The following is a 12,047-nucleotide window of genomic DNA, read 5'->3' on the forward strand; positions in this document are numbered from 1 at the left end:
ATTACACCTATTTAATTTTGAAAATTTTTGTTTTCTTGAGATAGCATTCTGCTAGCCTTGCTGGCCTTGAACTCCCAGCAGTCCCCTCATCTCCATGTGTGTTGATGTTATAGGTGTACAGGATTGTGTCAAATGAAGTGCTTCTCCCCTCCCCCGCTTTTGTTTTTGGAGAGACAGGGTCTTAGGCCAGGCTTTTCTTAAACCCCTAGGTAGTTGAAGATGATCTAGAACTCATTGTTTCTATTTTTCAAGGAAAGGAATGAACCATGACACTCAGCGTCACAATTTTTAAAATTGACTTTTCTCTTGAGTTTTTTTAAACACCTTAAGACAAAATAACTTTTTACTTTTGAGATTATACTTATGTTTCTCTTTTCCCTTTTCTTTCTCCAAACCCTCTCATATTCCATCCATCTTCTAAACCTTATTGCTATATTTCAAATTCATGGCATCTTTTTAAAAATTGTTTTTGCATGTGTGTATATATGCATACATATGTATTCCTAAGTATAATCTGCTCAGTCTGTATAATGTTACATAGCAAAATAATTTTTAAAAGCTCAAGCCACAGGTTTTAAAAATATCTTAATGATAAATACTCTCTGTTTTTGCCAACTTGATATTACACATTTTTTAAGATTCATTTGCTTTCTTGCCTTGTTAATTCTGGAAAACAAAAACTTTGTATTTGCTTTACGAAGGAGACAGTAAACTTGAGCTCTTCGTCTCGCCACTAGTCTGTCTTTGTCTGTTGTTAAAATTATGAGCCAGTCTCTATGGCCGCAGCCAAATGAGTAATCACCAGTAATGTGACTCGTGCTGGAAGTGACTCCATCAGCACCTGTGACGGGGGATTAGTTACAGTTTACAGAGCACCGCCTCTTCCCTTCTCTCAGTGCGCCCTAAGCCAAGTACTCGTTCTCATTTGGGTGTCTGTGCCGTTGGAAGCGACTGCAGTGTGTTTCCATGCAGACGGTACAGTGGGAAAGCTTCCTCTAGCTAATGGATGGCTGTTCTCTTTATTTGGAGTATCTTACTGGTTATGTAAGCGACCTCGGGAGAAATTATCCTGACCCAGATCGGAGGATGCAGTAGTGCTTCAGTTGCAGGATTTCTTCGAATCGTTAACACCACAGTGCTGATGACAAAGAGCAAGTTGTAATCCTCATCATTGCCAGGGCTGAGCCGGGCAGACAGAAAAATCGTCATTTGCTGCTCAGAGGCTTGTAGGTTACAGCCTCTGCTCGGGTTTGTGGTCTTGGCTTATACAATGACGGCGGTGCAAGTGAGCTCCGAAATGCTTAGTTTGAAAGCCATTTGCCTGTGATTGTTTTTGAAGACTAAAGAAGTATTTATGCTTGATTAAAAAGTACAGCTCAAGAACAGAATGAATGTCAGCTATAGTTACTGACCTTTAAAGCCTTGGCTTGGATTGCTGAGATTTAAAGATACTTTAAAATTCTCAGGAACTAAGTACGGTTTGTATTTTTCTGCTTCCTTTTTCTTTTGTCTTTATTACATTTGGTTTTGCTTCTTAGCCTTAGGAATTGAGGTCATTGCCTTTTATAGTTCTAGGCTCAGCGTTCTTAGTTTTAAGATTTCTAAAACTATTTAGAAAGAGGTTTACTGTGTCGCTGTCAATTTAGTAACACTAAAAAAATTAATTTAAAAAGTAGAGTTTAAATGTTTTGAGTATTTGGGCAGACGTGTTTAGGCGGCAGTGTTTTAAGGGAAGTAGGAGTATTTGTTTTGTGGGGGGTTTTGTGTTGTCTTGTGTGTGTGTGTGTGTGTGTGTGTGTGTGGTGGTGGTGGTGGTGGTAATATATATTCCCTTCCCCACCCCCAGCTTGTTTTCTAACAGTATCATGTTTTCAATAGACCTGCTTGGGTGGGAATTCGGACTTTGTTCTTTCAAGCAGTTCCAGTCCTTTTTTTTTTTTAAAATTTTGTAGGCTAAACCTTGACTTAAAATGTGGCCTAGATCATTTTCAGTTTCAGTATTTTCCTTTGTTGAGATTTAAACTTGTATTTTTGTAGTTAATGAGCTTTTTTTTTTTTAACTTGAAAAAGGAATTGTTTAATGTTAACCGGAGATTGTTAGAAACCCTTGCTGCAGACATAAACCCCACGAATTTCCTGTTAAGTAGTAGATGGTGAGTTTTAATGTGTTTGTCTGAGCAGCTGAGCTGTATTTGAGAACTGTAGATGATTTATTTAAAAATATTTTTCGGGGAGGGCTCATCTGTTCGCCTCTTCCTCATGTGAATGGAATGCGGTGCAGCATGGAGCCCCAAACAGGACACAGTTGTTCGAGCATTCTTCCTATAGCGTGGTAGGCCTTTCTAGAAATATAGGTTCTCAGCAGGGTTTATTTTGGCTTTAGACTATTTTTAAAGTTTGATTAACACTAACAGATGACATTAAGAGAGTTCTTAATCCACTAATAAAATGGAAAACATGTTTTGTTTCAATTAAATGTTGTTTTAAATTTGTGTCTTTCATTTGGGTTTTCAAAGATTCAAGTCCTTTGTGATTAAGGCCATATTCTACTGGGTTTGCTCCCACTTAGGCTGAGGAAGTTCCTCATAGAATGTCTTTAGAGTGCTAAATTAGTTATGCATGATTCTAGTTTCTGTACGTTCCAGTACATCTACAGCAGAGAAACTTTTGCTATGGATTCATTATTAAAGGTACAGAATCCATTTGTTTACATTTTAATATGAACATGTTTAGTTTTTGGTGTATTAGATACATCAACTGATTTGACATCTTAAAAAAAATCATAGTACATATTTTAACTGTATTTTTCATGTTTGTATTTATATTTTTAATAAAGTATTAGCTTTAAACTGGCACAGTTGGTAATTTAATATTATTTAACAAGCACTATAAAGTGTCTACTTGTTGAGGGTATGTTTGTATTTTAAATGTAATTAGACATGGTATCATTTGTAAATGAGCTTTTCTATTTATTTGTCATACATTACTTGCCACCCACATTTTATCAAAGGGTTTCAATTAAATACCGTCAAATTTTGAGAAATTATTTTATCTAGAAATTGAACCCTTTTACAAGTTAACTAAAAGTAATTTGAATTATGTTAACCTGCTGTGTTTTATGTCAATACCTCTGGTCTACCTTTAAAATGAGAGCTCTTGAAGATCTTCTCAGGAATGTTTTTGATATTATAAAATGACTGGGTCTCAGGAAATGCAAAACACCTGTATTATTTGCCTAAGAAAGAGGCACTTAGGACTAAGTTTACTTGTGTCAGATCCTACTGAATTGAATTGTGTCTTTAGCCACTTAGTTAGTAATCTTTTGTGTATCGTTTTTTTTTTTTTTGTTAACCTTTATGGCTTGGCCTGAAGTGTTTGGAAAAGAAACAGATAATGTCCAAAGATTGAAAGTCCTCTTGAGAATGAGCCAGTGTTTGTTTATTTACCAAAGCTAAACTAATAGAAGTATAACATGAAAATTTTTCTTTGTAGAAATAAGGTAAATTAATAGCTCTTAATGTTTACATATTTTATATAACCAGATAGCACATACTTTTTTAAATGTGAGTAAATTCTATTAATAAGTAATGATAGGATTTCATGAAATAGTAATTTTAGGAATCTAGGCCCAAGAAATCGAAAAAATATGATATCAGTGAACAGTGATAGATAACCAAGTAATGTGGAAATTTTTTTATTGTGAAAATGTATTTTCCCACACAAAATATTTTGATAAATATCTACTACTTGAAAGGCTAGGCTGGAACATAGTAGAACATTATTGTAATTAGATTTAATTATCACAAATGTTAAAAATAAGCCCAGTATGCAAGAGAGGGATTTTGTTTATTTTTATAGTTTTTGGTTCTAGAGATACAGGGTTCTTGTACATGCTAATAAATTAGCATATGCTGTTACCCCTTGTTCTGAAACTTTTCTGTATTAGTTCAATTAAAGAAAATGTTATTTGCTCAAGTTCATTGCAATGTAAAATAGAGTAGAAATGAGGTGCTTGAAATATTTGTTCTTGTGTCCTTAGCAAAAAGGTTGTAGATTGCAGTGAATCCAAAGTCCTGTTAGGGATTTCTTAAATGTAGAAATTAACTCTTTAATTTTAATTTTAGTGTGAGGTGAGTTCACTTCAAATTAAAAGTCTTGGCTTTTTCACCTCAGAATGTTTTATGTTTCTTTAAGACTTAGTGACTACAAGTGGATAAACACAAACACCAGCAGTTTTAGGGATGGGGAAACATTTATTTGTCTCTGGGAGAAAAAGCTTTGTTTTGTGTCCAAATGGTAACTCATATTGCCTTGTAATGTGAAAAATTTCATCTCTCTCTCTCTCTCTCTCTCTCTCTCTCTCTCTCTCTCTCTCTCTCTCTCTCTCTCTCTGTCTCTGGGGGTGGGGGTGTGTCTGTGTGTGTGTGTCTGTGTTTAGAAGCCCAGTTTGTTAATTGCATTTTTTCAGATTTTTATTCTTTCATGGGAAAGCCACAGTGTTTTGTTTTGTTTTTAGATGGTAGAGTTCTGTTTTCATTTGAAAGTTTTTGGAATAAACAGTAGTATAGATATATGAGTGCATTTCATTTTTATTGAAGCTGACTACTAAGAATGAGAATGTGGTGATAGTCATTTAAGAAAACAAACACGGTGTTCTTCCTTCCTTCCTCTAACTTTCCCACCTCCCTTACTGCAGTGTGGTCTCAACTCTCTCGTTTAACAGACGTGAGACAGGAGACTGCTGCTATGTAGACTGTGTGGCCTTTCTTGCTGCCCTCTTCCTGCTGCCCTCTGTTTTCTCACTGAAGTAACTAGATCTATGCTTGTTCTTGGAGCAAGGCAGGGGTGGGGTTAGATCAGATGTTTCCTGATCAGTATTAAAATTAGATAACTTCTCTCTTGATGGTTTAGAAAAAAAGAGGGTAAATGTGTTTGACTTCTTCAGAAAGTTTCGTTTTTTTTAGTGTTAAGCAGGAACATATACATGTATGTTTGGTAGACCCTTTTCAAAAATACATAATGGCTTAATTCAGTGTGATTTTTAGCTTATTTACTCTGGTTGTACTTAATTCCTTTTTATTGAATACAAAATAGTCTATGGTTTGAATAAAAAGCATTATACAATTGTGACAATGATATTTAAACATGTACTCATGTACCCTTTGGGTATACAACCAGAAAATAACCATTAGTTTTTTTTTTTTTTTTTTTTTGACAGACCTTCAAACCATTGGTTGAAAATAGTATACCTAGTTCGATCACTGCAGTAGAATTTCTTATAGATAAGCAACTGGATTTTTTAACAGAAGATAGTGCCTTTCAGCCATACCAGGTAAGAAACTGTACACTACTTTGGGGGAAGTTACTTGTTCATTAAAAACTTCATTCATATTCAGGTATTCTTAAACTTAACATATTAGGTATGTAAGAAAGTGAATGCATTCAATATATTTTGATTATAACATAATTTATCAGTTAATATGTGCTGAGACTTTCCTGTGAATCGGGAACGTTCTTGCTGTTGCTAGGATTACTGGCATGAGAACAGCAGTCGTTATATTCTGGATGTTAGAGAAGAACTGTCTAGACATTAGTATTGCTTTTGTTCATCTCCAGTTCTCTAGAGCTGAGAGGCTAGGTCTATACATGTATTTGTTAGTATTTACTATGTAAATACATCTCAGTTTTTTTGTTATCTTTTTTTTTAATATGAGGAGTTGTTTGGTTTTGCATTATTTAGAATCAAGCCCTGGGCCACAATGAGGATAGTCACTTGCTTTCCCTTGAACAATACCACCAGTTCTTTGTTACTTAAGAAGAAATTTTAAGTTGTTATAACTAAATAATTCAGTAGCTTAAGTAAATGCATTTGTAGGAAATATGTTTTCCAATAGACAGATTTAAATTATGTGAGGTAACTCATTACATTTATTTACTCTTTGAAGTGGGTGATACATACCTATAATCCTACCACTTAGGAGGCTGAAGTAGGAGGATCTCTTCAGGGCCAGCCTGTGCAACATAGGAAAAACAGAAAAATATACTGTGGGGCGGGCAGTGGTGCTGGAGAGATGTGTGAATGGTTAAGAGCACTTGGGGCTCTTGGTGAGGACATTAGGCAGGCAGGTCACAACTACCTGTAATCCCAGCTCCAGAGAATCTGACGTCCTGGTTTGACTTTTGCTGGTGTAGGCATTTAGAATATATACACAGAGACATGTATATACAAAGATAGGTAAAAATTAAATCCTTTGTCTTTTAACAAAGGAAAAGAGAATAATGTAGTTTTTAATCTTCTAGCTTATTAGAGTTTTTAAATTAAAAATGTTTACATTTTCATAATTGAACTTTGAGTATTTTAAATATATACACACATTGGTTGCGATATTTTTTCTAATGAAATGTTTTAAGTAGTATTATAACTGCATTAAACAAAAAAAATGAGGGGACTACGTTATCTCCCTCCCCTCCCCCCCCCGAAGTAGTAGAAAGTTAATTGCTGTTTCATTTCAGACTAGTTGCTGTTATTCAGTATATGAAGTATAGAGCTGATGTCTCGATGGGAAGAACAAGGGTTTGCATTACTGATCAGAGTTGTGCGGAAGTTGTAACACTAAGGGAATTATTGGAGTAGTTCTTTTAAGTTTGTGAAAATGAGAGCAGTTTCCTTTCTGTAAACATTGTTTTCTAATTTACATAAATTTACATTTGTCTTTTACTGTTATTTCTCACGTAGTGTAGTTATTTTATTTTGTTGTTTGGTACTGTGGACTTTTATTCTTGACTTACATTTATGGCTAAAATTCACAGCAAATCCCAATTTAGTGATAAAGGCATTGGAACTTTTCCCTTGGATTTTATTTTGTTTTTGTGAGTGTTGTTTACTGTAGACCTCATTATCATTTGTAAAGTCATTTAAATGTGCATATAGGTGAGATAAAGGGTATCTCCATTTCATAGTGTTTTTGTCCTGATTGCTTTATTAGCACTATGGTAATTTAACTTGGATCTGAAGTGTAATAGTTATATATATGCTACTTTTAAAAATAAAGTCGCAGTGGTCTAACTGCAACATATTTGTTAAGAAGAGTGTGCTAACGGTGGGTTGTGCTGGCCTGCTCCCTAATACTTAGAAACTTCTTTCAGATTCTGGTAATTTATTTTCTTTTTAACAACAAAAGCATAGGATCTAAAATTTTATGTAGTTTGAATTGTGCTTGTTCGCAAGTGATCTAGACTGCTTTTCTAATAGATGTGTAAATCAGCCTTTGGCCTAGACAGTTCTTGTATCTCTGAGAAGTGAGGTGACTCGCTGAAGTGGTCCATTATTTGACATTTAATTATTTATATTTGCAAAAAAGCAGATTTTAACCTAAGAACACTTGACTTTTAGAATTTCTTAGTTTATAAGAAAGTTATTATTTTACAAGCAAGTGTTTAATAAAATAAAAATGCATTCATTCTTTCACTTATTTTGAGATAGGACTGTAACCCAGACTGTCATACAACCTGTGAACCTCATGTTTTAGCCTCCCCAGTGCTGGTATTACAGGTTGTGTGCAACCTCACCTGATTACAAACATTTTTTATATTTAGTTTTTTTTAAATCTTGCTATAAGTATCAACATGCTTCCAGTTTTATATGTTTTTAGCATACTGAATAGACATGTGACAGAGGTGTAACACGGTTTAACATCATTTTCATAATTATTCAAATTAATATGAAATATAGACACATTTGGAGAAAAGAAAAAAATACTGGAGTTTCTTTGATCAAAGAGACTTAATTCCAGAATTCTTTTTGTATTCCACCATTCAAGTAGTACCTTAAATTCCTTGGCATCTTAAACATGATATATGTTACTTCCTTGACCTCTCAAGTGTAGAAGGTAAAAATGCATTAAGTCAAAGGAGTTCTGATACTTAAACTAGCCTTGCAATTTATTGCCACATCTTTTCATGCTCTAAATTTCATGTAGCAATTTCTTTGTAATCAGGTTGGTAATTGTCCTTTAATAATGACTTACTTAGGTTTGTAGGAGGGGCCTTATCTCTTTAGAAATTATTTTTTTGCATGTAATTTTTAGCCTATAGTAATGAGACTTAAGTTTCATTTAAAAAATCCCCAGAAATGATAGTCTGTCATCCTAATCTCTGAATTCTCAGCATTCCATTCTGTAGCAGTATGCTTTGCAATTGTACAATCTAATTTTTTTCTCTCAATTAGTATTTTTTGTTTTAAGTATAGTGGTTGTTTTGCTTTCAGGTATATATGCACCAGTGTTCATGCACTGCCTGTGGAGGCCAGAAGATGGTGTTAGATTCCCTAGAACTAGAGTTATAGAGTTAGGTCCTAGGAGAGTGCTGGCAATCGAACTGCAAGAACAGACAGTATCAACCACTGAGACATCCTTCCAGACCTTTTGAAACCATCTCTCACACAGGTTAACCTAGAATGAGAACATAGATACAATGTAAAGAAATGTTTACAAAGTAGATGACTTCACACTTAATATAAGTTCTTTCACTTTAGGCCATTGGTTTGCATTCTACCCTAATAAATGATTTCAGTGGATCTAATATCAGATTACATACATTAAGTTATTTGCTCTGGTCAGTTTTTAGGTGACAGGAAATTGAATGTTTTCAGTATTTTGGAAAGAATTTTGACTGGGGAGAAGAATTGAACCAGTACTTTACACAGTACAATTACATGGATTTTCATTAGGTTACTGTAGGAACGAGCACCTTTAGCATTGTTAATTTTGTTTTTCTTTTCCTGTGCACACAAAGGAGTTGCTTCCTCTCCTTAGTTTTCCTGATAATGCCTAGTTGCAGTTAATATTCTTTGAAGCAGAGGTGGGGGAAGGGGGCAGGGAAAGCAAATGGAGAACTCCATAACTCTACTCCTTCTTTTGCTGGGGATGAGGGTGAGGATGGGGATGTCATTTCTTCTTTATTTGAAGCCTTTGGTTGTGTTATAGTTGATTTTGCTTCACTTGGGAATTTGATACAGAAGTTGATATTTTCCCCATTAAATTTGATTGTACCTTTGATCAGAGTTTAAATGATAAAGTCAGAGCATTCAACTTTCAGCATGATTTTGAAATTGGCCTGTCCTGTATTTGGCGAGTAGCCATGCACACACCTGCAGTTTTCAGGTTGGTTGCCTCATACAGGATATAGAAGAGATTAGTTCTTGCCTGAAAATTATTATGGCTCATCAATTGTATATGGTTTTATCTGCTTCGATAGTCCAGTCTTTTCTAGGGAATCATAATCCTGTTTTTTTTTTTTTTCTTTAATTGAAAATTTGTTTTGTTTTGTTTCTTTTCTTTCTCACACAATATACCTTGATTACAGTTTCCCCTTCCTCTTTTCTTCCAGTTTCTCCCTCCCTCCCCAATCTGGATTTACTCCTTTTCTGTCTCATTAGAAAAATAAAGAGGCTTCTAAAGGATAATGATAAAATAAAATATAACTGCCTCATCTTCCACCATGTTGCTCCCTGAACCCTGAGGGGAGGGGTTGATAGACACCTCATTTAGAGCTGAGTTTCCAAGGTCTCATTCTGCAGATTATATGTCAGTTCCCATCTACAGCAGGAAGAAGATACTCTGATGATGGCCACCCAGGGCATTGGTCTATGACTACAGCAGAATGTCATTAGGAATTATTGCTGCTTTTTTATTTTTGGACTGTGGTATTTGAGTTTACCCTAGATCTCTGGACTATTTAGTCCATGGTTCTTGGTCATATAAGCAGTGTAACAAGCAGTGCTGGGTATGAATTCCATCTTATGGAGTGGGTACTAAGGCAGTTCATGTTGGTTGGTTACTCCCAGGAGCTTTGTGTTACCATGGCACTAGATTATCTTACAGGCAGGACACTATTGTAGACTAAAGGATTTGTGGTTGGATTGGTTTAATGTTGCTATTTTGGTAGCATGCAATGTCTTTCCTGTGTAGGAGTGAAGCTCAGTGTAGGAACCATTGTGACTTTCCGGGTTCAATGAATGTATAGGTGTTGTCATTAGCCATGGGATCTTGCTATCAGTTTGTGGAGAGCAACCTATAGTCTTGACAACAGCCTGGGTTGGTTGGGGATTCCCATTGGACCCTTTTGGCCAACAATTCAGTTAGATGCAACCCAATCCCCATACTGGAAGCTTCATTTGGTGACGAGATAGCTAGTTAGTTGGGGCTCTGACTCCCTCATTTTTTGATGATTTTATTTAGATCACTTTCATAGCCATATATTTTGGAAAGCTGCTTTTATTAGGTTTCCATATTGTCTCTCAAATGGCCCTTATTTTTAGCTGTCTCTCCCCATATTCCTTCCGTCGCCCCTTCTTCCTTCCCTCTCCCTACTTGTTTTCCCATTCCAGTCCCTCACCCACAATCTATCCATAGCTATCTATTCTATTTTCCTTTCATAGAGAGAGCTGTCTGTCCCCCTTACTCCCTCACTCTATATTTAACCTCCTGTGGTTCTGTGGGTTATAGCTTGGGTATCCTTGACTTAACAGCTAATAGCCACATATAAGCAAATATATACCATATTTCTTTTTACGGGTCTGGGTTACCTCCGTCAGGATGATCCCCCACACCTCCGGTTTATCCATTTGTCTGCACATATCATTGTGTAGTACTCTGTTGTGTAAATACACCACATTTTCTTTGTCCATTTTTATGTTGAGGGGAATCACATTTGCTTCCAGCTTCTGCCTATTATGAGTAGAGCATCAGTGAACATGGTTGAACAAGTATCTTTGTGGGAGGATAAAGTGTCCTTTGGGTACATGCCCAGGGGTGGTATAATTGGGTCTTGATGTAGATTGATTGTGATCTTCCTGAGGAACTGCCACACTGATTTCTATAATGGCTGTACATGTTTCCAGTCCCACTTTAGAAATGGATGAGTGTTCCCCTTACTCCACATCCTCTCCAGCATGAACTGTCACTTGGGTGACATCTCAGTCATTCTGACATGTGTAATCTTGATTTGCATTTCCTTGATGACCAAGGATGCTGAATTGTGTGTGTGTGCGTGTGTGTGTGTGTGTGTGTGTGTTTCTCAGCCATTTAAATTTCTTCTTTTGAGAATTATCTGTTTGATCTGGCCCCCATTTTAATTGAGTTAATTTGTTTTCTTGATATCTAGTTTTTTGAGTTCTTTATGTATTTTGGATATGATCCTTTTATTGGATTTATAGTTGGTAAAACTCTTTCCTTATTCTGCAGGCTGCCATTTGTCCTATGACAGTGTCCTTTGCCTTACACACGCTTTTCAGTTTCATGAGGTTCAGTTATTAGTTGTTGATCTCAGTTTCTGTACCAGTGAGTTCAAGACTATTCTTAACTTTATCTTCTATCAGGTTTAGTGTATCTGGTTTTATGTTGAGGTCTTTGATAACCATAAGGAGTCGAGTTGTATGCTGGGTGATAAGTATGGATTTCTATTAATTCTTTTAATTGGTTTGCCCAGCGCCGTTTTTAAGATGTTCTTTTTTCCCCAGTGTGTGTTTCTGACTTTATAAAAGAAATAAGGTGTCTGTAAGTGTGTGGATTTATGTCTGGCTCTTCAATTTGATTCCATTGATCAAAACATGTGTTTTTGTGTCTAACTGCTGTTTATGTTGATATAGCTCTGTAATACAACTTGACATGGGATGTTGATACCTCCAGCAGTTCTTTATTATTCAGGACAGTCTTCTGCTTTTAAGTATAATAAAAGAAAATTAGACAAAGGATACCAGTTAAAATCCCTACATTTTTATGAATAATTTGCTTCTTCAAATTTATATACCATTTTTGTCTTGTTGATTTGAATATGTATTATAATACTCAGATATTTTCCCTAGCATAAGGTATAGGGAAAGGTTTATAGCATTAGGTATAAATCTTAGAATTTAATGATTATGTTTGAATTTGAAGCTCGGATCATAATGAACTAAAAGTTAGTGATGAGAATTTTAGTGGCACTTTGTAGTGTATAAACATTGAATCATTGCACTCAGTAAGTAGATAGAGTACTGCTGTGGGTGA

General features: G+C 35.5%; 1 protein-coding gene across 7 annotated transcripts in view; it reads left to right on the plus strand.

Moving 5' to 3' along the window:
* Jmjd1c (jumonji domain containing 1C) overlaps positions 1 to 12,047 on the plus strand; it is a 173,877-nt gene that overhangs the window by 96,794 nt on the left and 65,036 nt on the right. For 4 of the 7 annotated variants that reach the window (XM_038344048.1, XM_038344053.1, XM_038344052.1 and 1 more), the window contains exons 1-2: positions 927 to 1,473; positions 5,219 to 5,332. The gene's annotated coding sequence lies outside the window, so the exon portion shown is untranslated. Of the gene's footprint in view, positions 1 to 926; positions 1,479 to 5,218; positions 5,333 to 12,047 lie in introns of those variants that run through there. The other 3 variants (XM_038344050.1, XM_038344051.1, XM_038344049.1) reach the window with 2 other exon arrangements.

The sequence above is a fragment of the Arvicola amphibius genome, chromosome 9 (genome assembly GCF_903992535.2).
Source record: "Arvicola amphibius chromosome 9, mArvAmp1.2, whole genome shotgun sequence".
NCBI lineage: Eukaryota > Metazoa > Chordata > Mammalia > Rodentia > Cricetidae > Arvicola > Arvicola amphibius.